At 38.7% G+C, this 24,766-nt stretch overlaps 1 protein-coding gene across 2 annotated transcripts in view; it reads left to right on the forward strand.

Annotated features, from left to right (window-relative positions):
• Window positions 1-4,232: 4,232 nt before the first annotated feature.
• The window catches only part of fbxw7 (F-box and WD repeat domain containing 7), a 159,564-nt gene continuing 139,030 nt past the window's right edge, over window positions 4,233-24,766 (forward strand). The window contains exons 1-2 of one of the 2 annotated variants that reach the window (XM_084715114.1): window positions 4,233-4,735; window positions 18,585-18,734. The gene's annotated coding sequence lies outside the window, so the exon portion shown is untranslated. The remainder of the gene's footprint in view (window positions 4,736-18,584; window positions 18,735-24,766) is intronic. The other variant, XM_084715115.1, reaches the window with a different exon arrangement.

Genomic DNA, 24,766 nt, shown 5'->3' on the forward strand with positions numbered 1-24,766 from the left:
CAGCAGCAGGAGTGGGGTTTCTCTCACAGAGTGCACAGGCAGCATTGTTCACACTGTGCCAAATTCTGGATAAACTGGTTTATATGTAAATACAACAGCTTCTTACCAAACACGACAAAGAAATCTGAGCATATGGTATGAGACTTTTACAGCCGATTACAAGTTTACCAAGTTGTCTCATACCAGGTATATTTACCGGTGTATGTGAGGACAGGTGTGTTTATACTTTTTATTAAAGGCACGTCTGTCACAGTGAGCAGAAATGTGATGTAATCCCCTAGAGGACACATTCATAACATCATATTTCCAGTGACCCGTCTCTTTGAATTTACCCGGCTCTGTAGACAGAATCACTGTCTACCCAGCAGGCACTGTTGCTGCCTGTCACACTCTATCAGCTCCATTTCACAGCCGTGTTTGTTTGCCTTCAAGAGCTGTGATGTTACAGAGCATCGTCCGTCTGTCGCAATCATCGCATTCACTCGTTCTTGGGCAATCTCTGAGTGGAAAACTCAGCTCACACCAGGGAATCTTTGTGTGCATGTGTGAGAGTGTGTGTCATTATGGGAGTCTTACTTCACAATAGTTTGGAGTTTGGTCCTTTGTAGAGTCGTGATGAGCAATTTCGACCGTGTGAAACTTTCCACTGCCTCTTTTGAAAGACTTGCACCACTTGGACAACATTTGATAAAACTGTAACAGAGATCAGCCTGAGCTGTAGCTGTTATTGATGATACAGAGGCCATGTCCTCTGTATCTGAAGCACACAGTTTACATTTTATAATCAAAAGTTACACATGATGGGCTTTTTAAAGGGTTAGATCAGCTTATTTAAGCTCATAACACGTACATTTAATTCAACTATTTTCCTTGTGAGAAGCCTATTTCTCTGGGAAAGGAGAAAGCTTTCAGAAAACAACTTAAAGACCAGTAGCTCCCAGCCTGGAAAATGTGAGGGACACCAAACACTTCTGTTACACAACATAATGTGTATGAAAATATATGAGGAGCAGTGTTGTGCATGAACGCACCCAAAGATCATATGTGCTCATATTTTTTTTTAAATAAATAGTGAACTGAACGGATCTGTTTGCAGCATATGAATGAGAACATGGGTGTTGTTTACTCCTGAGAGACAACAGCGCTCGTGCTTTTTATTGATTAAAAAAAGTGTGATGCAGACTCAGAGCAGAGAGAGCGAAGGTGTGTGAAATTAATATGGACAGAAACGCTGACTGATATAAAAGCTTTCTTCGAGCAGCATGAGGAGTATGATGTGGGCTATGTTACAGTGAGAAACAGACAGAAAGATCCACTCGTCTCCTCTGTCTCGTCTCCCTCTTCATCTCCTTGCAGCTCTCATGCATTATGGTGTTTGAATTGGAAAATTGGAATTTCCAAGTTCACAGCTGGATGTAGTGTAAAACATTTTCAAATTATTGTAAACTGTTGTTATTAACTATAGAGATAGTTATCCGGGCCATTCAGATTATACTGAGATACATGTATATCTCACACCATTTGTGATGATGTCATTTTATAAATTCTACATAAAATCAAATTTAAAAAACAGAGGAAATGTTGTTATGACAATTTAAACAATATTTTTGTGATAACCATAGACTTTTCATGTTATATTCATATTGATCTCTTTTTCTTTTTCTGGCATGGCAGCAAAATGCAGCCATGCAAAACAACCCAACATGTGCTTTATTGATGTTTGATTGATATATTGAGCGCACAAACAACATGATTTAGGGAAATAATCATTTTTGGGTGGCATTTTTTTATGCCTTTAATGACAGGACAGCTGAAGATGTGACAGGAAATGGGGCGAGGGAGTTGGGGAATGACACGCAGCAAAGGGCCATGGGCGGGGGTTGAACCCACGGCCGCTGCAGAGGATGCACAGCCTCCATACATGGGGCGCACGCTCTACCAACTGAGGCATCCAAGTGCCCCTACTCTTCATATATATTTGATTTTATGTCCTAGAAGGAAAACAAGTCTGGACATTACTTTATTTTAACTGGGGGCCACTGTTGGTGTCATATGTAAACACTTGGGCATACAGATGTTTTACAAGAATAAAAACAAACAAAAAACTCTGGACTATCCAGAATATTTTAGTGTTTAGTTTCACTGACAAAATGACCAAACAGCACGTAGAAAGATGACACCAGTGAAAAACTGCAGCCTTGAGCTCAGATTTTCTGTGAGGAGTCGCCTCCAGGAGCAATTTCCATAAAAGCACACAGCTACAGAGAGTATTTAGTAACAAAGTGAGGATATTTACAGTCGTTCTTTGTTTCCAGGGTCTGCTTTTCAGTCTTCATTGACCAGATGCCAGTCTCAATTCCACACTTCCCAGGATCACATGTTTGGTGCTTAGTGATATCTCAGGGTTTCAGACTGTCCCTGGAGGATCCAGATACAGGGCATGAAAATGACCATGAGCCAAAACTAACCATGACTGGCACTGCAGGGCCAACTTGAGCAGCAGCAGCAGCAGCAGCAGCAGCAGCAGCAACCTAATCCTCAATAACTTGCTCTTTTGCCTATGAATAATGAGGCTCAATATGCTGGAAAGAATTAGGTCTAGGTTTTCATCCAGTATGATTTCTGACACACCGTGCAAATTTGGATTTGGAATCCCTCCCTTCCCAAGTGTTTTTCCCAAAACTTTATTTGTCAAAATATATGTACAATTTATTGTAAAAACAAAAATCTAAACGGAAAGTAAGTACAATCAGAGCTCATTTAATAAAAATCCATACTGTATTAGGTGTAAAGACTAATCATTGTGATTATGTATTATCTGTCTTCTTTTCAGACAAACTACTTGCGAAACCATCAAATCTCACCTGCAAGCACCACTGACATGTTTTTGTACATATTTAGTCCTCATAAAAGAAATCAAAAATCTTTAGAAATCGACACCTTCATGTTATCAATCTTGTATTTGATTTTTTAATGATAATAGACACGTGTGCTAATAATTGTTTGATGACCTGTAATTTTTCTACCAATAGAGAATTTGCATGTGTTTGTTATAAGCAATTACAGTATACAGTATATAAGTGAGGCCTCCTTTACATGAACCAGAACCTAAATGTGGGCAGATCAGATTATCAATACTACTGATAAGAAGTCATGATTTGAGTATCGATACTAGAGTCAGTAGGATCAATACCAAACAAATCTGATTACATCCTAGGTAGCTGAACATTCTTCTTAGTGCTGCAACATTTGCATCTCTGTTGCTGTTGTGTGCATGAGTGCAGTGATCATTTACAGAATGAACTTTTCTTTGTTTACCATTAAAATCAATTGTGTTTAAACATGCATGCAATTAAGTAGGGAGAATGGTAAAAAGACAAAATAATAATAATAATAATAATAATGTTTTTGGTGTTAATATATTGAGAAAATATAGTAAATTATGGCATATTTCACTCCTTTACATGATAACAAATTAGCTGCCTTTAACAATAAAAAGTATTAATATCAGTATTGATAGATCCTGGCCCAGGAAGACCCTAATACTCAGGAGCGAATTTTGTGTTATTGCCCAAGTTTATTATAAAACTAAACAAAAACTAAAACTAGGTGTGAAAAAATGTATGTAACAGAAATAAAAATAAAACGAACTGTCTTCAGTTTTAGTCTTTGTCACTTCAATCAAATCTGTCAACAAAAGCATAAGGAAGCACTGGTGCACGTATTATGACATATATGACTGTGAGTCAGTTGACAACCTGTGGTGTTTGTATTGTAAAACTTGTTCTGAACTCGTTAAATCTCGCCCCTGACAAATACCCCCATATTATATACATAAAAAACATCAAACTGAAACTAATAAACACTAAACTAAAACTAAACGTTTTCAAACAATAAAAACTAGAGTGAAACGATCAAACTCACTCTAGAAGCTAACTGAAACAACCTGAATTAAAAAAAACAAAAATTAAAAATAAAAACTACTGAAAAATACAAAAAAAAGTTTTATATTAACTTTACATAAATAATTTGCTGAAATTACGTGTGTAATTTTCTTTTTTTTCCCCCTACAATTTAAAGATGCCGATGACATAACCTCCATATAATACGACTGAAAAGACACAAAGATTACTATAATTTTTTTTTTCACATGGATGTCATCCAGGGAGTATATTGTTACATCACATTCGGGCGCCCACTAGCAAACAAAAACCTGCCGTCATCATGTTGCGACAGCCATTCTCTCCAGTCGGTGGAGAGTCAGGAGACGAACAAACCTGGCGGTTGTTGAAGAGGCTGTGAACGGGCAAATCAGCCACAACTGACTCGCTGTTTGGCCTCAGTGGATGTATTTTCCCTCTTGTATTGGTCGGAGGCCATCATATGTCGCCCAGTAAAGTAACAGAGTGCAGGGGTCGACCAACACACAGCAGCTAACGTTAGCGGTGGTTTACTAGCCAGCTAACAGTACACGAACTTGGCTTGTGAATTGCCCTGTAGAGGCTAGTTAGCAGGTGTTGCTAACGTGCTAGCTTCTGTTTAGTTGGGTGCAGACGCCGACTGCTGCTGCTGCTGCTGGTGGTGGGAAACCAAGAAACGAAGAAGGAGCCTTTAACCTCATCGGACCCTGTAGCGTGAGCCTCATCAAGCTCCAAAGGATATCTCGGTTTGGATACACGACCTAAAGGAACCGCTGAGGAGGCCTGCTGTCTTTGTTCATCTCAACATTTCCGAGGTAAATACACTATACAATTACAAAGTGCAAGATCACAACAGGAGAATCTTGTAGTAATAGACTAGTGGAAGTGGGCCTAGCATTAGCCGGCTAACGAATAGCTCGTGAGCTAGCTGAGCTAGCATTGCTAACGCTAGCCAACTTAACGCACTTCTGTTGATGTGGAGCTTTTTGGCGACCTGAAAGAAGTTAACGGTGACAGATTCAGCTCACTGTGGTCGACCACTATGTGTTGTAACCTTTCCAGCTTTAATCAAAAACAATATTGACAGAGTTTGGTACCTGTAACAGTTATTGGCTCACTTCTTCGATAACAATGTGGCTTTTAAACAAGCTGCAAAACTGAGTGAAAAGCTACAAAGTGCAAGGAGTTCAAACCGCATGCAATACGTTTAAGGGACAGTTCACACCAAGATCAAAAAATATGTGTTTTTTCACTACTTTGTAGTGCTTTATATACATCTAGATTGTATGATTGGGAGTTGCAGAGTTTAAACAGTAGAGATGTCTGCCTTCTCTCCAAAATAACATGGCACTTGACTTGTGGTGCTCAAAGCGCCAAAGTAAATACACTTGAAAACTTAACAGCAAAATTCCTTTCTAGAAATCATGGATTGGTTACTCAAATTAATACAAATACTTTGTTGTGAGCTGAGTTTCATATAGGAGCTATTTTCTTTCTGCCGATCTACACCTGTCAACTGTATCTCCAAGCCGAAAGAAGTGTGCATCTACTCATGGATGAGAGGTTCATGCTCCTGACAGCACTGGATGTAAACAGTAATGGTGTCTTCCTTGGCGCTGCTGTAATTTCTTGTCCATGAATAGATGAGAGCCTCCTTCTACGCTGCTTCAGAAGCTAAATATTCTGTTTTTCTCTGGTAGTGAAGGTTTTATGTCCCAAATGGTAGCAAACCCTATGTGAAGCCTCACTATAACTTAAGCTAAATCCAGATGTTCTTGTGGGCACACGGGTGACATGAATTCTCAGGACAGTCACAACTGTTTGCTGGTTGTTTATAGATTTGGGAACTGAAGTTTTGAAAAACACAGTGAACTGCTCTGACTCTGCACAGGAGCAGTTGTACTCTTCAAAAAGGCAGTTCTTGCAATAACAATGCATTGGTTGATTGTTAGAAATGCTTCACAATCTGTCCCTTATCCATACTCAGTTGTCACTTTATTAGGTACACCTACCAAAACAAATTCCTGTGTGCAACAGCAGCTCTCAGATGAATCCTGTCTTCATGAAGGTTGTAATATGTAGACTTAGTTGAAACAGTTTCAGAGTGGACTTGAATGAGGCGATTCAGCTTCATTTTGGAAGCTGTAGTTTGTGGCACTGTGGAATTGTGTAACATTACACTGAGAAGTGTTTCTAATGTTTAGGTTATGCTTACTTATAGGGTGTAAAAATTTTAAACAGTAGTCTTTTAGTTTTGGGCCTCAACCTGGGTTTCACATCATGTTGGATATGAATATGGAGCATAGAGAAACCTGGTTACTTATGTCACTGTTGATGTGATTCTAATATTCATGTTTATGATCATATGTGACAATATAGCCACGTCCTTTTCCTTTTGACATCCAGCAAATATGTAGTTTCTGTACTGAGTATGCTACCTCAACAAGTGAGGATGAACTTTTTCCAACTTGGACTGACCGGCAAGGACATAAAAAATGTTTGGATAGGATCACTTCCTGGACTCGAACTCAAAGAGTTCATTTGAGGTGCTCCCTGGATAGTGCGCACAAAAATCACATAAAACTCCAAGGTACTCTTTTCAAACAATTAAACACTTTTTCGACACCCTGAATTTTTCTGACAAAGACTTGATGTTGAAACGCACCAGTTGTTTTGTTTTGAGATCTGTCATGACCTTGCCATGACAAGTAAGTCATTTTAATTGTTTTAAAACAGTACCTTGGAGTTCTTTGTGATTTTTGTGTAATTACAACATAACTGGAGTTGAAGATGCACCTTCACACAATGATGAAAAACTGGTGTCTACCTGCTACAGTATCCAAGTGGAGAACTCCAGGTAGCATGTTCAGCTTTTTCAAAACTAGGAGAAGGTTTACTCAAGGATTCTGATACCACGATATGATGTTTACATGTGCTACAATAACCAGGATGGTAACATGAGTTTGACCCCATCTCAGGTTAGCCAAATCTGTGGGTGTGTATTTACACAGACTCAGCTCTGGAACACGTTTACACATTACACCATTATGGTCTTATTTGACAGTGTGTGTCTTTCTTCAGTGCTGTTTTTTGTACTCTGGACTGGAGTTAGATTTAATTTGAACATCATTAAACTTGAAATAAATCACAATGCAAAATAGAAAAGACAGTTAACAAAATTGATGATGTCCAACTCATGTTAAACCAAGGACAGGAGGAGTGTTGTGAAGTCAGATCAGATGACACGTGGTTACTGATTGAGACGCACAGCGAACACAGGTTTACCCTACATCCCTGTTTGAAAGGGGTTGAAGACAAGTGGCTCTTATTTCCTTTACAGGAGAATACTGAACACAACTTCTCCAGCGTACCTACTAGTTAAGTGCATTCTTGACCTCCCAGGTCTGAGTCTGTCCTGGTAAACATCTGTCTCTTGGGCCTGAAGACAAGACTGAAAACCAGACGAAAAGACAAATAAATGAACCCATGCTGTATGTGTTGTCACAGTCAGAGAATCTATGATACCAAACAAAAAACATAAAGGAAACTCCACAATAACCCCAATAGAGTCCTCAGTAGATGAGAAGTTAGTCTATCTTTAAGAATCATATTTGAATCATCTCCTGAAAACCTTAATATCTGTAGTGAATGTGTTTTATTACAGTGAGTAGGAGGTGAAAACACTGTTGCATTAGAAGTTAAACGTCTGAATTAAAGAATGACACATTGTGGTAAAAAAAAATGCCCCACTCAGTGCCACATTTCTATGTCTAAAGTTGTGATACCTGTCCTGTGCAGTACTGCTAGAAATTGTACAAGTAGTACAGGACAGGAACAGCACTGTAAAATGTGTGGGTTATCTTGATGCTCTGTGCTGAAGGAAAAAGTCCTTTCTGTCAGTTGTTTTTTATATTTAGCACAGTGTCTTTTGAGGACAGTGTCAGATAAAAGTCTTGTCTTGATACAACATCCCCAGGGCAAGAAATTGTACAAACGTTTTATATCACATGGATTACAAAAGTGCAACTGCAAATGTGCTTTTCTTTTTTGCACAGAGCCTAACCACAGAATCCAACTGTTTACACACAGTCAACAGACAGATACTTTAGTATTTGCTTGTCGAATTACATCTACACCAACTCCAACGCGGCTTTTCTCTTCAATAGATAATTTAAAGCAATGTTTTGTATGAAGAATTAAATACAAAACTGTAGAGATAACTCAACATCTGTCTGACACAGTTTCAACAAAAGCTAAACACACATAGCTTAAAGTAAACATTTATTGCAGTGCTTTTTTGGGTGTTAATACGTTTTCTATTATTTCAGTGTACATTTTTAGCCACATACTGCCAAGAGGTGTATTTTGAGGCGTTTGTTTAACAGATGAAGCAGTGTGGACAGACAACAATATTTACAGGTTCCCAACTAATACTAGAAATCTGGCTTAATTTGTTTGGTATTGTGGAATTTATGAGCTCTGACAAGCTACCATACTTCTTTCACAAACACAACTGTATTTACTATTCATCAAAAGGAAGAAAAAGTGTTTATTTCACTTAGAGCCAATGGAAAAAAACCTGTTTTATTGAGTTCAGCCTGTTCAGTTTCTACTCCGGCTTGATAAAGCAGCCATGTATTGGGGGAAAAAAGGGGAAAGAAAACACATAATAAGACTACATATCATTAGGGTTCTTAAGTGACCACAATTTCTGTTAATTTCGAGGTAAACCTGGGAATCTATAGTAAGCACGGGGACATTCTGCTTTTGATTTGATGCTGAATAATATTTACATCATTTGTTGTCCTTGAGGCATCATGTACTCTCTGATTACGCCGTACTGCTGGTCTGGTCACAGTTCAGTAAGCCTAACTGACGATTTTGCATCCTATTGTGATGAATGTTTTGCAACAGAGATTTTCCAAGATTTTAGGACTGATCACAGATTGTATGACTTCTGCTCTGATGCACAATGCCACAGTCATTAAAAAGCCAGGCTGCAGAACAGCTAAACTAGACAAATAATAGGCAGATGGACATCTTCAAAAGGGCACTGATGATTTGGTTGTTTCTTGTAGTTAACAGGCTGCTGTTTGGCAGCTTCTTTGACTTACTGTTGGAAGGGACAGTTTATTATCTACAAGCCATGAACAACTATTATTTAGAGAGAACCCTTCAGTTCAATGCATGTCAATATCTCTGTGGTTGAGGCAGTATAAACAGGCGAGAATCAGAGAAAGCAACTACAATTTTAAGTCGACAATATTGAGGCAGTAATGTCATATTTTCAGTTCACATGGATCTGTGTGATGAAATACTGTTTTCTGGCTGTGATTATTGCTGCAATGCCTTGGAGAGTGAAGGATGAGGGGTATCCTAGACTTTGTTTGCAGAAAGCTTCACATTCCCACACTCCTGACTGTTGCTGCGTAACTGACCTCAGGGCCTTCCTCAAACCATTCTCATATGGACAGTGAGATTTCCTGGCTTTGAAGCTTGTATTGACAAAACATGAAGGAGTGAGATTGCTTATTAAAAATGACGGTAGAGGAGAGTGTTTCAAGTGACATCCATTCTTGGACACAAGACTGTTGTTAGTGACTCTACACTGAAGTTTTTAAAATTAAAAACAATTAAAAGTGCCTTTGAACCTAAATGTGCAAGTGATTATTTATAATTACTGTTAACCATACTGTTAATCACAGTTACTTTGTGGAGCATGTCTGATATTTTCTTTAGACAACCACAAAAGCATCTGAATGTTAACCCTGTCATGAATCATATTATGTATCTTTCTCCTCTCTGGCTTAGGTCAGGCTGTTTTAACCACTTTTCCACTTCTGTCTGAATGAAACTGAAAGTGAAAAGATGCAGTCCAGAGCATGGTTCTGCTTAAGGTTTCTGCCTTTTAAAAGGAAGTTTTTGTCCTCGCCACTGTCACATTAGTGCAAACTCTTGATGGTAACTATAATTATAACTGCAAAAAATATTACAGAATACAGTCTAGACCTGCTCCATATGAATAGTTGCCTGAGTTATGAGTTGGTTCTGTATAAATACAATTGAATAGAAATGTTGAAAGGATGGCAAAACCCAGCTGCAGAGCTTCTAGCGTCCTCGCCATTGTCACCAGATTCAGGATGCATTTAAAAAACACAGATATTTTGCCTGAATTTCAGATGTTTGAGGAGACGTCTGTCCATCTTTGCTTTTGGATGGGTTACACTTGCTCTTGTTTGGACCCTTTTTACTGCACTTACTGGGCTCAAAAATAAGGGTTGGCCACTTGCCCAGGTCAGGCTAGTAAATATGGCAGCTCACTTGCCTAAGGAGTGAGGCATAAAGAAACTGAACTATTTTAATTATCGATTGAGCATAATTTTTCATGCAAAGTGGCAGAAAATGGTCCTTTCACCCTCTCAAATATGTTTTGACTTTTATTTTTTTGATTATCATATTAAACAGAATATCTTTGGGTTTTGAATGAAGTTGAAATGGGATAAGTGAGTGCACGTAAATTAGATAAAAAACATGAATAAATAACCTGTTTATTTCGGGGGGACAGGAGTGCTGTGCTGTTGTGGCCCTCTCCCTCCCCCTCCCCCCAAGGCAATGGTCGTGTAAACACTGCATTGACAACACCTCAAGTCAACAAGGATGGCATGGAGCAGTTGGCTGATGGACTTGGAGGCAGTGGAAAGGACTAGGAGGACTGAAGAGAAGCTGCTGTGTTGAAGTGGAGTGCTTTAGTAACGCAGTGAGAGCAGTCTGATTTGAATGGGCAGCCTTCCAGGCCTTTTGGGACCCAAAACACTGTTTAGTGAAAGATACTGGGACATTTGGATAATGAGTGATTCATGACATGATTCATGATTTGATGAGCATCCTCAGTCTACAGAGGAGAGAAGAAAGGGGAGGGACTGAGGGCACAAGTTAGGTCTGCTGGTCAAGATGAGTCTTCCAGACAGGGTACAAGAGGCCCGTGTTACTGTATGGGGTTAAAACGTTAGATTTCCAAGTGTTAAAGGAATGTTTTAGCAGCAGAATTTGAATTTAGAGGAGAGACTGTCAGCGGGAAGTGTTATTTGAGTCAGTCTTGTTAACATGTGCCACTTTTTCTCAGCTTCATGAGCTGTTTTTTTTTTTTCATCCAGTTTAATGATTTCAGACATTCACTGTAGAGGACAGATGGGGAGGTCTATAGGAGAGAGGACATCTAAAAATGTAAAAATGGAGGAATTGTTGGGGAGGAACTGGAAAAAGATGGGAGGAAGGAGCAAGTAGAGGAGGTATACTGTAAGTAGGGACTTCGAAGTGTTGGTAAACGGGGGAATGCAGAAGGAAATAAGATGGTTCTCATGAGCATGAAGAAGAGAAGCAAAAGGATTAGAAGAGCAGACTCTACAAAAGTCCAGCCTGCCGTGTGTGGGCAGAGGCACTTGAGAGAAAGTGAGATCAATGAGAGAGGAAATTAAAGGGCTTTTCTGTGGGGAGGTCCAAGTCACCTTGGAGAGAGAGGGATCTTCCATTTCCAGGAAATCTCATCAACTGTGTTGTTGCCCCCAAGTCCTGTTTGATGACTTTCTTAAAAAACAGACAACATACAACATCAAGGAGGGCTGTAAGTAGGTCAGATGTTTGGACATTATAACGCACATGTTGGGCCTTTGATCTTTAAACTCTCAAGCTGCCTCAAACTTTTGATTGCTGTGTCCAAAATCACCCCTTTGTTCTCACATTCACTACTCCTCGTACAATGAACACCCAGTAATTCACTCTGTAGTGCGTGGCAAATTGAGATTCTGGATGCTTATTAAGAGTTGTTGCAAAGTAGTTTTACCATTAATCTTTGAAATTTTAAGGATTGCATTGTGGGCTTCGCTATAAAATAAATGGTGAGAGATTTTTGGACACAGAATACTAGCTACTTGCTAGTATCAGGAACATAGCACACTAAGACTGAACCAGATGCTTCAGAACTTTTATAATTGACCCTGCTAAAGTCTCACTTTTTTCCCTTCTGTGCCCGAATTAAGCTTGAGTAAGCTCAGTACGTTGAACTTTCTTCTTATTTTGAAGATAGGTAAAAGATGTTGCTGTGGAACCTGTAAAAGTTAGAAATGTTCACATTTTAAGTTAGCTAATGTTTGCAAAATGCTAGTTAACTTGCTAGCATATCTACATCAATCATCAGTTAGCATTTTGCTAACTGATGATTAGTTAGCTGGTTAGCAAGCATTTTGCTAACATTTGCTAACTTAAGATGTGCCCCTCTATGCTGCTTTTACAGGGAAATGAGAAAGTTGACTGAAGAACCAAGTTGCTCAACTGTTATTGTAATAAGGGGTGGAGCTTATGGAGGGTTGCTATGGTAATCAACATCTAAATCAGTTTTAAAATGCTGCAATTTTTCCTTTTTATTTAGAGAGGGAGGAGATGTGTCAGCTGCACCAAAGGTTCCTCTGTGATGGAAGCACACAACAGTATTCACAAGTGGAAAAGCATCTGCATGAGGGAGCGTTTCTGCTTAGCTTACACAAATGTGGTCCTGTAAACACGGGTGTGACAAGTGCAAGCTCGGCCCTCCCTACGCGCTTGCAACTGCTTGTCAAATTGACTTTTGAGACCTTGGAGGCAGGAATGGAATAGACGGATTCAAAGCCGCAAAATGGTCTTTGGCACATGTGCGCACGGATGGAATAGCTAAACGGGTCATGATGGACTAATTACCTCGCGTACTGTTGGCATAATTTAATTCAAAGTCAGTATGTGGTTGTTGGGGATTTTACAGGGAGTAATGAGGACAGATACAACACAGAAAGCTAAGTTAAGGGTAATTGCTGCAAAAAAGTCTATAGTACCTATATAGTTATATACCTAATATTCTGCCTTCTTTGTTCAATCATGTTGTTTCCTCATGGCCTGGTATCAAGTGCACTGACCTGTGGCCGTGGGTTAACTGGCCTTTTTTTAGCTATGGCTAGCCACATGAACGTGAAGCATGCTAACCTTCAGCTTTTGCACTTAGTACAAACATGGCTTCATCTCACCCGAGTCAGTTTGAAACTGTGGGAGATATGGATACTTTCTAGTATAACATTTAATAACACTGGGTAAATGGAGTAAACATTGTTATGATACGCACCAATATTATATTGAAAATTATATTGAGGGTGACTTTTTGGATGTATTGTTGTGTGAAACCTGTGTAAACATAAAGACTAATTAAAGTAATGTTTTATTAGCAGCCTAAATCAGATTTTATGTAAAGTTCCTTGTGTCAGCAAAAAGATGACACCGCTTTAATATAGCCCAAATTTAATTTGAGGCCTTTTTTCTGTAACTTTTTAATTCAGATACTGATTTTCCTGTCATAATTTACCTGAAACCTGCTGCTCTCCTACAGCACTCTAATATTGCATCCTTTTCTTATGCTCACCAAAAAATTAAACTCCATATCTGAAATGTCTCCATATCTATAATGCTGTCATCGATCATGGGATTGTACTTTCTGGTCTGTGCTTCTTTAAAATGCTTTCTTAATGAGTTATCCTCTCAGGGTTTACTGGAGATTTACAGACGACTACAGCAGCAGCAGAGTGTGGGTGTGTTCTGCAGTTGTGAATGGCTCTCTGCTCTGTATCTGTGAGGCACAAGGAGCATGTTAATAATTCAGTGCTGTGCCATGTAGCTCTGAGTTGGTTAATGAACACGAGGAGGAATCTCCCAGGCATATTGCTTTGATGTGGGCTATAGTGTGAATGTCGTGTGACATAGTGCGGGGGACAAGAGGAAGTAGCAGTTTGGGACAAAACAAGTCAGCAGTGGATGAAATAATGCTGTGGCAGGCGTTCTTGTAGGCTCTACAGATAAGTTAAAATCCAGACAGGAGAATGGAGAGACTCTCTTTATCCTGTCTGAGGAGAGTCTTTTTTTTTGTTTCTTGGTGCTGAACAAGCACATTTTAACAGTTCCAGACAGTATCCTTTTACTCATCATATCTACATGAACACAAAGAGCAGACCTCGCCTAATCAGCTGGGCCCTTTATAACTTTTCTTTTAATTCAGTTCAGTTTTGTGGTTTGGAATTGATAAAGTCATAGTTTGACACAGTGATTAATATGAACACCCTCATATTTTAAATACTGAATTAGTACCCATTTTCTAAAATAATCAATAGTTGGGATGGGCAGTATGAAAAATTTGCATTAACCCTATACATTCCTATATGCAATGATGCATAATGAAGTTGATATGAAGTTTATGTGTGTGCTAAGTAATGTAGTAAATTTTTTGTAAATTCAATTGAGAATCATTTTGTAGATGAAACAACTAAACATTTTTAGCTGTCTGATCTTGACAAATTGACAAAATTAAATATCTGACAAATCATAATACTTCATCACTTTAAACCCTTAATAACATTTTTTGTAGTTGCTTGAGGCCAGTGAGTCGTAAACACAATATTAGCATATTGCAGCCAGCCAGCAGTGACAGAGCAACATCGTCTTTCAAAGTCACTCTAGTTCCGTTTTTGGTCACCCCCAACCCCTAAAGCTAACATGTGGCTCTTTGGCTGCCGAACCCTCCACTGTGTTCACCAGCTAGTCGCTAACCTTGTCTGTCTGCCATTTTGTGCTAAAAAAAGTAGCGTACAATGTGTTCTACAGCGAGAGCTTTTTTCCCTGAAATTTTCCCCCTGTAGCCAAAAATGTTGCTTTGTAAGCTAGATAAAAGCTAAATATTTTGTTAATCGATTAATCTGTTTGAGTAATTTTTTGAGAAAAAAGTTTCTCATTCCAGCTTCTTGAATGTTAATATTTTCTTGTGTCTTCAGTCCTTTATGTCAGGAAACTGAAAATCTTTGGGTTGTGGGCAAAACAAGACATTTGAGGACATCATGTTGGGCTTCGGGAAACACTGATAACTGTTTTTCACTGTTCACAAGACCAAACAGCTAATTAACTAGTTGAGAAATAATTGACAGATTAACTGACAATGAAAATTAGTTGCAGCTCTAATGTGAATGGTGAGCATGACCCAGTACAGTAAAGTTGTGCAGTGGACAGTCCCTCTCTCTAAAGCTCCATAAAGCTGAGGAAAGCTGTATAGTCAGGCGATGATTGCTTGAAGGTTCACCACTTTGAACGACAGTAAATTTATTATTTTATCTAAAAAATATTGATACTGCACATCGATTTGCAACAGTTCAATGGTCTAATACAGCCAGAGATATTAAAGTGATGGTTGCTTGGTTGTCATATCGCTCAATACTAGCCAATCATGTAATTAATAATGAAAATAACCATTAGTTGTAGCTCTAATGCATACAGACTGACAGCAAAAATGTTTTTACCCTGTCACATTTTGTGTCGTAGTAATATTGATGTGAAAGGGGTTTATGTAGCTCTCCAGCACACAGAGCCATCTCCAGCCTCAGTATGACTTCCTGTCAGAGACTACGTAGGATCTTGGACTTTCAGCTCAGACCTTTTCCATCTTAACATAACACAATTGCATCTCTTCACTGCCACCCACAACTCATTCCCTCCCAAATGCCCACCAGTCCTTTTCTGAGACTGCAGCAGAGGTGCAGGATGAAAACCATTTGAAAAGAGGCCTCTCCCAGCAGAGGTCCTGTTGGCATGGAAACGGCTGTCTTTGTGAATGGAGGCTTCTCTTACGCGCCTGGTCAGAGGTTTCCCACTGTCTCATGGTCCAAGAGGACCCTGTCAGACTTATTTACAAGCAGATCTTTACAAGCTCACCAAAGCTGGGTTTAATTTGGTTTTATCTTACTGTTTGGTAATGCTCTTTGTTGTTTTCTGTTTTGTAACTGTTGCTTGTCATAAGAGCACTCGATTGTATTATTTTTACTTCCCACATCCATGGTTCCTCATTCATCCTCAGTTTATACTGAATTATAGGGCCAATGTGGACCTAAAGTTTAGAGAAATGGACACTGAATCAAGCAGGGAGTTTTCTTGTTTCTTCTGGATTTGTTCAACACAGTCAGCACAAACTCTTGCAGGATTTCTCTGAACTGGTTCCATAGCATTTGCATGGTGATGTTGATTCAAACATTGGACTGCATTTTTCAGAGTAAGAGCTGTGCCTTCTTAGTTGTTCTGTCCACTAATCTGTGGTTTTCCAACTAAATTATTTTTGCCAGTTACTAAAAAAATAATGTGTCAAAGCTGGGGTAGGCATAGGGATGGGTATGCTTAGGATTTTATTGATACCTATACTGTTTCCAGAGTTAGTGCATTTAACTGATTTTTTTCATTAAAGTTTAGTAAAGTGAGCCCACACAATGAATGTTTTATCCTGTAAGCTGTTGATTGCTGAGTCTCATTTCCAAAACGTTGAGTGCTTGACAACTTGGAAATGAGACTCAACAATCCACCATCTTCGTGCCACCATTGTAAAGCGTGGTAATTTGACCACTTGGGAATGAGACTTGACAGCGAACCATCTTTCTTCAGAATCTGTTACTGCACCTTTAACTACCACAGGAATATAAGAGATTTTTCTCTCTTAGTGCATGATTTGTGTATGACACACAAAACATACAGTGCGGCACAAGTGTCTGAAGGCAACAACCTACTGGATGAAGAAATATTGAAGACATGTTTAGAAGACATGTCAGATTAGGATCACATCTGCTTTATATTACAGTTTAAAATAAAACAAGAAAGAAACCAGGAAGTTGCTGTAATCTGTGGAACAGGACAGTGAACCACTGACCCAATTATTCATTTCCCAATTCGGTTTATTTGTCAAAAAGCCAGTGTCACTGCAGCATCCTGTCCTTGTCTTTTCCCTGCCACACAGGTGTCTACAGTTGGCACACTCTTCACTGTCTGTCCTTCATATGGTTTCCAAATTCCGAGGCCAAAAATTTTGATTAAAGTGTGATTGCATAGTTTGGGGAAAATAATAAGTTCTTCCGTAAATGTGCACCTTTTAAGATGGACTTTTGTCCTGATAATAATCAGTTTCAGTGTGGCCAAAAGCAACCTAAACATTTGTGGCAACTAAATATAAAACATTGTTATTAGTCTGTTTGAGGATTCAGTACATTTTACTAACTGAAAATCTTTCTGTGGTACAGTTTGCCAACATAGAAGCTGCCTGGAAATCATCACAGTTTGATGTTATGTAGATCACAGTCCTCTGGCCCACATGCTCTTTCTTTTGGATGAATTATTTACAGTTTATCCGAATTAAAGTAGGTTGGGTCATATTTACTGTAGTTTGAAATGCATCTTGTGTGAATTGGTCACAAGTAAATAGTTTTTAGTAAAGATGAATGCACCCAAAATGCATCGATATATCAGGGTTTAGTTTCTCTGTTTCAAAGCTTAAGGCAGTTTACCTACATTTATATTCTTTATTCCATAAATAAATTTTACACTTTACAGAGCAATATGCAGCAACTGTGTATCCAAAAAGGAGCACTGCAGTCTAAATAGTGAGTTGGAGCCATATACAGTACATTGAACAGGTTGAAATCCTATTTAATACAACGTACGGTTGAACCGGGTTGTTTTCCTCCACTCCCTTGTCTCCAGACTCGAGGAAATCTCAGACATGCTGCAGGAACACTGCAAGAGCACAAGATGTGCACAGTGTTGTAAATTGACAATAACAAGCTGTTTGTAACTGTCAGTTGTCTGTTGATGTAAAGTTAAGCCTGTTATATGAAAACAAAAGCCCACTGCTGGAGTTCAGTGACTGCCTGCCTTCCTGCCTGCCAGACTATTAACATATTGCTTAATTTAACCGTTATAAACATCCACTCTTTCTAAAAGATTGTTTATGATTTCTTATGACTCATAAATAGACACTTAGACATTCAGTAAAACATTCAGCATTCATTTAAACTCTAATTAACATGAAGCAGGCAAACTAAAGCAGTTATTCTGGTCTGGAATAAAAATTTCAAAGGAGGACACTTAGGCTGCAGCGTTGTTGTGAGAGAAGCGGGTATTTCAATTTTGCATGTTTCCTTAATCTCTGATGGTGTATTATTGCCATTATATGATAAAGTACAGTTGATATATTACAGATTTCTCCTTTAAATAATGGATTGTTTTGGTGTGATAAAGAATTTGAAGCACTATAGGAATGTGTTGCATTGTCATGGTAGGATATCCTCCCTCAGACTTGACCTGGGTGGCTTTCCGCTGGGGACGCAGGCAGCTGGCAGCTCAGTTGAAATGCCTTTAAGTCTATTAGTGAGGATAATCCTTGAGGGAGAGTTCAGTGAACAGAAGGAGCAGGCAAACCAGTCTGTCAATTCACTTTCCTCACTTTTTCCATGTGATAGCATCTCCTGTACAATTCCTCCCGACGGATGCAGCCAGTCGTTCTCCAACACATGGCCACCATATGCTTTCCTCATCGCTCCCTGAAAGACGGCCTCCCTAAACAAGACATTAAAATTAAAGCAAAAACAATGACGTGCGTGTAGCGTGACCTCAAAGTCTTAGCTCTGCTCCAAACAAAACTCGCTATAAACCACCTCCGAGGGGCATTTTTTTGACATTACAAGATGAAAGTTAACAGGCGCGTTTTGTTTATTTCTCTGCTCTTGCCTTTATCGCTTGTAACCCACAGTTGTTTTCTCACCTTTGTTGCTTTCTCTACATTTTCTCTAGCCTCCCACCTTCCACCTTCGCTGCCCCTGGCCCAGTTGGTTGCTCAGCATCACTTCAAAGGGGAAGGTCTGCGGAGCTGCAGATAACACGCTGTACCCCCAAGCACCGGCAGGCTTTTCCAGAGCCCCTACGCAGTCCCTCGACTGACAGGTTTGGCCCCTTCTGTGTCTTGCAGGAAACAGTTTGTGCTGCCGCTTTGCTGATGCTTCTAGTGTTTCTTTCCACTAGTACATCTCTTGCTGCAATTTCTATTGTTCTTTTGCGCCTCAGGCTTAAATGTACAATTGAATTTCATTGTTGCCTCACAGCATTTGTAGTTACTGGTGGAAAAGATGAAAGGAATGACAGGAGTCTTTTTTATTTTTGTTTTAAGATTTTAAGATGTAGTGTTGTACACTTCTAGACATTTTTGTTAACATATTGATCAGGGAATTTGACACTATCAAACTAAAATCATCTTTGAATGAATTTTAGTGGTGTGGCTACACTTTTTGTCTACATTTGATCACAGATTGTGCCTCATGTCATAGTGTTGACTTATGTGGATCAGAAATTGGTTCCTTTTCTTAAAATGACTAATGCATGCAAATGTAAGCCACAGATTTTTAGAATTGCTTTTTCTGAAATACATGAAATGGAAACAGACCACTTTTCAGCCCTGTATTGTTTCCAAGTGGTATTATTGTTGTGCTGCATTGGCAAAGACAACAGTTGTTGTGTCAACATCTGTTTCCCAATCGATACGTGTTCCTCCTTATCTTACTGTGCTACACCTAACCATAAACTAACCCTCAGCCATGCAGGGCACCATAACTGTAAACACGATCTGACAGGGGAACACACTTTGACACAACATTGGCTTGCTTTCTGTTTCTTCAGAGTCTAGCTTTGTGAAGAAATGATCAACACCGCTTTGGAAAGAAGCATGTTCAAGGTCAATTGAAATTGTCAGTTTTATATTGAATTTGGGAACAGGCAAAAGCTTTTGTAATCATGTGTGTTGCATTATAATATAACAGTTTGAGTAACATTATTGTTTGGTACAAACAGAGGTTGGGTTAGGGTGGAGGTGGAGTAACAGTAGAAGAAAGCATTAGGACAAAAAGTGTGAATTTGTTCACTAATTTATCCTATAATGGAGACATAATTTTCTCAGGAAAAATTGGACCTGGTCTAAGACTGATTGTCATAGTGCAGGGAGAGTTTTGAAGTTAGGAAAAAGTTGAATGTCAATTTCTGGATGTCTATAAACTCATGATTATGTTATTTGATCCCATAGACACACAACAATTGGTATAATATTGCTGTTTTTACATAAGTTTAGACTACAACAAATTCATAAAAAAGATCTGTCCAAAGAGATTTATTAGTTTCTGATTGAGGGAATGTGGTGAAAAAACGGATACTGTATTTCTGAAATATCTTTTTAACCAAATCACACACATTTATGTGATCTCTTTTTTATAACTAATATAAAAATACACTTATTATTTTTTCATTTCCTTTCACCGAGCCTCACTGAAACTGTTTGGACCCCCCTGGAGAGGTGCCCCTCCCACTTTGAAAACATCTGGCACAGTGAAACTGAGATTATAGGGAACATTTAGCAGTCTAAACGTGGATGGTGTCATTATTCTGTAGCCATTACGCTTCATAGTGAAAAGTTAAAGCAAAAAAAAGTTGTTTACATCCACTTTAAATATCCAGCAGTTTTAAAACCTATGGAGTATTTTACTAGGATTCGTGATTGATTATCTTTTATCTCACATTTTGCATGCCTCTCTGAATAAATAGCAATTATAAAGCTACAGTAGTAATGTGAGTTTTTGGCTTCAGATTTATTCAGCTCAATTTGGGATCCTATGCTTGACAGCTATACAATATTAACACTAAATAAATGTAATAATTAGTGTGACATTACTTAAAATACATCTGCTCTGATTGCCGAATTTGAGCATGCTTAAAAAAATCAACTTATAGGTAACCCCCACAAATGTTTTGGGCAATGGATGACAGCTTTATATTAGAGTACTTAAAGTCTTTTGCTCACAGTCATGGCATCTGTTGGCTTATCAGTGTTTCCATGGTAGCAGCACCTTGCTGCTCAGGTTCCTCATGATTTCCTCTGGGATGAAACACCTCTTACTCTGCTCTCTAAGAACATCTTTGTCCGCCTGTGGATTTGTGTGGCACATAATATCTCGAGTAAAAAAAGACTCTTATACAAGCATTTGCTGTAATCAGGAGCCTGATATATCTTGCCAAATGTACCATCACTATTTAATAAAAAAAGTACCACCTAATGTCATATAAAGAAAATAAGAATTGTAAAAGAATGTAGTTGAGTCACTAATAATAAGCTTCACTCAAATGCTGGACTAGTTGTTAGTGTAACAGGAAAATGAATATATGAAATAAATCAGAAATCCACACATTCATCAAATGATTAGTCACCTTTTAAAAACATTGTCTTTAATTTCTATTCTCTGACAGCAGACACATTTTCATGTGTGCCCCTTTCAGTTCCATGCAGATCAATCATTCATCCTTTGAATTATAACATTTGATAAATCAGAATAATATGTCCCTTAGGCTTGCAGTTTATCCTGCTAAATGTGATTTTTGCATGCTGATTACTTTTGGATGTCATTATAGATGATTATTTATAGTAGTTTTCTTTCAGTTAGATGTGCTGTGAAATTTACCAAAGGTAAAAAATTCAAATGGAGAAAACAGACTTTTCAAACTTCCAGTAGGATCATTCTGTGTCTCTCCAGGATGTTGTAACTTAGGCCACACCATATCTGCAGCCTGAAAGTTGATGCGATGCAAATTAGGTACAAGACAAAGTATCAAAACAAATTTTGAGAATAAAACAAACAAAACACGGGCAACTGTATTTTATGAATTGTAATATGAGATAAACAAATGTAGGAGCCATATTGACCTCATCTGGCCTGATGAGAGTCTGTGTGTGTGTTTGTTTGTATCTGTAGCTATGGCTCATGCTTTATTGGAGTCCACAGTAAGCACTCTCCACTGTGTAACACTAATCAAACAAAGTGGCCTTAAATGTCAGTTTATTTATAGTACGACAACGACGCAAAGATGGCAACACAATTATATGACGCCCTTGCCATGCACCTACCATGATCACCATCTCCACTGTCACTGCTAGTGTCACCGTTGGTGATTATGAAACAGAAAATTTCACCAACTGTGAACTGACAACAATCAAGCACATGCTGCTATTAATCAGTATGAATGGTTGTGAATGTCTGCAGAGCCAGTAAGAACGGGTCCACACCTGAAGTTCCAGTTTCTGAAAGGGACTGAGGTTTGGATGACGCATTGTTTAAATTTTTCTGGTCTGGTCTGGTTTGCTTTCACAAAGGCAAAACCCAAGGGTCAAATGGCGTTCAATTATTGGTCATATAGTCGGCAGGTAAAAAGACAACAAATGGCCCAATTTCTACCTGGATATAGTTCATCATTGAGTGCAGCCCCTGGGGGGGTTAACGCTCCAGAGTTCGGTTCAACCAGCCTAAACAAGGTTGGTGTGAACCCACTTCGAAACAGTACAGAGATGAGATTTAAAAATCTCAATCCCTCTCTCTCACACTTGAAATGGAAAGGATGAGAGTCATGTCTGCAAAAGCTTGAAATTGTTTTTTTTCCCCTTGTAATAATAACATTAATCAGCTCTGAATCAATGGCCTGCATGATCTTACTCTTTCATTAATTTCTTTCGTTCTGCCTCCTCTCATTAGTTTCTGTTTTGTTTTCTAACGCCTGCTCTGCATGACTGAAATCTGAGCTAGTTTGCTGTGGGGAAATTGTTTTCTTTTTTCTTTTTTGTTGTTGCTGAGCCACACAGCTGCAAACTGTGTCATGATTGTGATGGTCAGGTCTCCATTGCGTGGTGCAGAAAGCTCCTGGACTTGGAGGAAGAAGCTGTTGAGAAGGTGGGGTCAGAGAGGAAATGAGGCTGCATTCCAACAGTGATTTATGAAGTGTCTTTCATTCTCTCTGTTCTGCTGGCTAGTTTGCAGCTGCTCCAGACAGTTCAGTAGAGTAGAGCTGGACCAACCTCAGCATAGATATTGAAAGGAAGTCATGAGTTAGCACATGAGCCAACTTAATACTGTTCATGAAGCTAAGTGATTATTCTTAATTTGAAAATTCACATGTGGCTCTTGAATTTTCCATCTTAAAAATCTCTTTCCTATTTGCTTTTCACAAATGCATCATCCCTGCATAACTTTATGCAGAATCTTGCATATTTTCCCCTCCTTGGCATCCCCATTTTGAGGCTGCGGTTTTTTATTCACCAAAGAAATATCCTGAATCAAGCTCTAATGTGGACCACAGAAGCTGGAATGAAAACTAAATGCTCACAAACTACAGAATGAGTCACGTCTAAAGCACGGGTCCAGCGTAACTAGACAAGGCCTGTTTTCTCATTAATCTGGAAGAGACACCAGCTCTGCTGCTGTGTGAGAACATGTCAACCAGACTGGGCTCGAAAGTTCACACCTGCAACAGGAATTAAAGGCATTCTTTTAACACTTGTTGTCTGACTGTGTTGGAAGAACCATTTAATACTCTACAGTATAACATTGCAGTAGCAACTATTGTATCTTTGTGTGACCTAATATTGGATTGGCCACTTGAAAATGCTTATTTCAGCTATTAGTTATTCATTTAAGAAATGATGTCAGCAGGCTCTTCATCTTTTTGTTTTTCTTGATATGCCCTTTAAAATATTTAATGATGAAGTCAAACCATATAATGCTATTATAACTACAGGCCCATATTTCTCTGAAGTTGAAAAGTCTCAATCTGTACCCTTTCTTGTTTTCTACACTAGTTAATTCATTATTTCAATCAAATTAGGCAGAATTTATAAAAGAAAGGGACAACTATTCTGAAGACAACCCTAATGCATTAATGTTTTCAACAGTGTTATGCATGTGTAACTTTAGTATTTTGTGGTATTTTGTTGCAACCCCAGGCCATTTCTATTACATAACTTTTGCAATTTATCTCATAATATGTTACATAAAAATAACAATGTTACGTATTTTGGTTATGTAAAAGATTGGAGAGGAAAGGACATCCAATAGGGTTAGATTTAATTAATGAATGACTGAAACCTTTATTGCCCCGTGGGGGATTTGCTTTGCACAAATAGTCCACAACAATCGCAAAAAAATGTACATGACTAAATAGAACATAAAATATAAGCATCATAGAGATTTCATAAAAAGCATAATTTTGGGGAATTGATAATGAGGACTTCAAGTGCAAGTGCCAAATTCAGACCATTGTGATCATCCTGGGCATGTTAGACCTCCACCTTAAAGTGAAACATGAGGCTGTTGAGGGATGGACTTTTTGCTACTGCGGTGAAAATACAACATATTCCTGTGGGACAGCAGTTTACTCGACTACCCAGATAATTATGTTTTTCTAGGTTTTATTGAATTATAATGTAATAATTGAGCATAGCTCCTTTAAGGATAGGGCAGTGTGTAATATGTGTGTGAGAGAGAGTAAGCGGCAGACTGAGAGTGACTGTGCTGCCCATAGCAGAGCAGAAATCTAAACTTAGCGGCAAATTTTCAATCTGGCAGTAAATGTACAGTACAGGTTACAGTGTGTCACTTATTAAAAGCTGCAGCTTCTCAAGATCAAGAAAATTCTCATCTGCTGTTCCCTACTGCTGCAGAAGTGGAGGCGATTAGCCCCATAGTAAGCTGAGCAGGAAAGGCTAATGTTAACCTAATGCTAATGGTGGCATTGTGCCTGTACAATGTTGGCTCTGATGCAGTCATACTCTTTTCAGAAGCTTTGAAATCCAGTCTTGAACAGTAGTGTCTTTCTTAGACATATGGCAAAATGAATCTATAATGAGAAATTAAACACTGAATGTCTTCTGTGATGGTTTATCTATTTCTGTGTTAAAAAGTTGTTTTTGTTAGCTTGTTATTAGCAGTCCACTGACAATCCCATGATACCTTGGGTTGAGTGTCAACCAATCGATGGGTGTGTTCCTGACGTCGTGTGTAGCTCTGATCTCAAAAGCATGGCATAAACCCTTCAAAGTCAAATTTGCAGTCATGATGGTAACGAGCTTGACCTCACGATAGGCTTTGCATGACCGCGGTGGTGTGTAATGT

The sequence above is a fragment of the Lutjanus erythropterus genome, chromosome 3, assembly GCF_056507025.1.
Source record: "Lutjanus erythropterus isolate fLutEry1 chromosome 3, fLutEry1.hap2, whole genome shotgun sequence".
NCBI lineage: Eukaryota > Metazoa > Chordata > Actinopteri > Lutjaniformes > Lutjanidae > Lutjanus > Lutjanus erythropterus.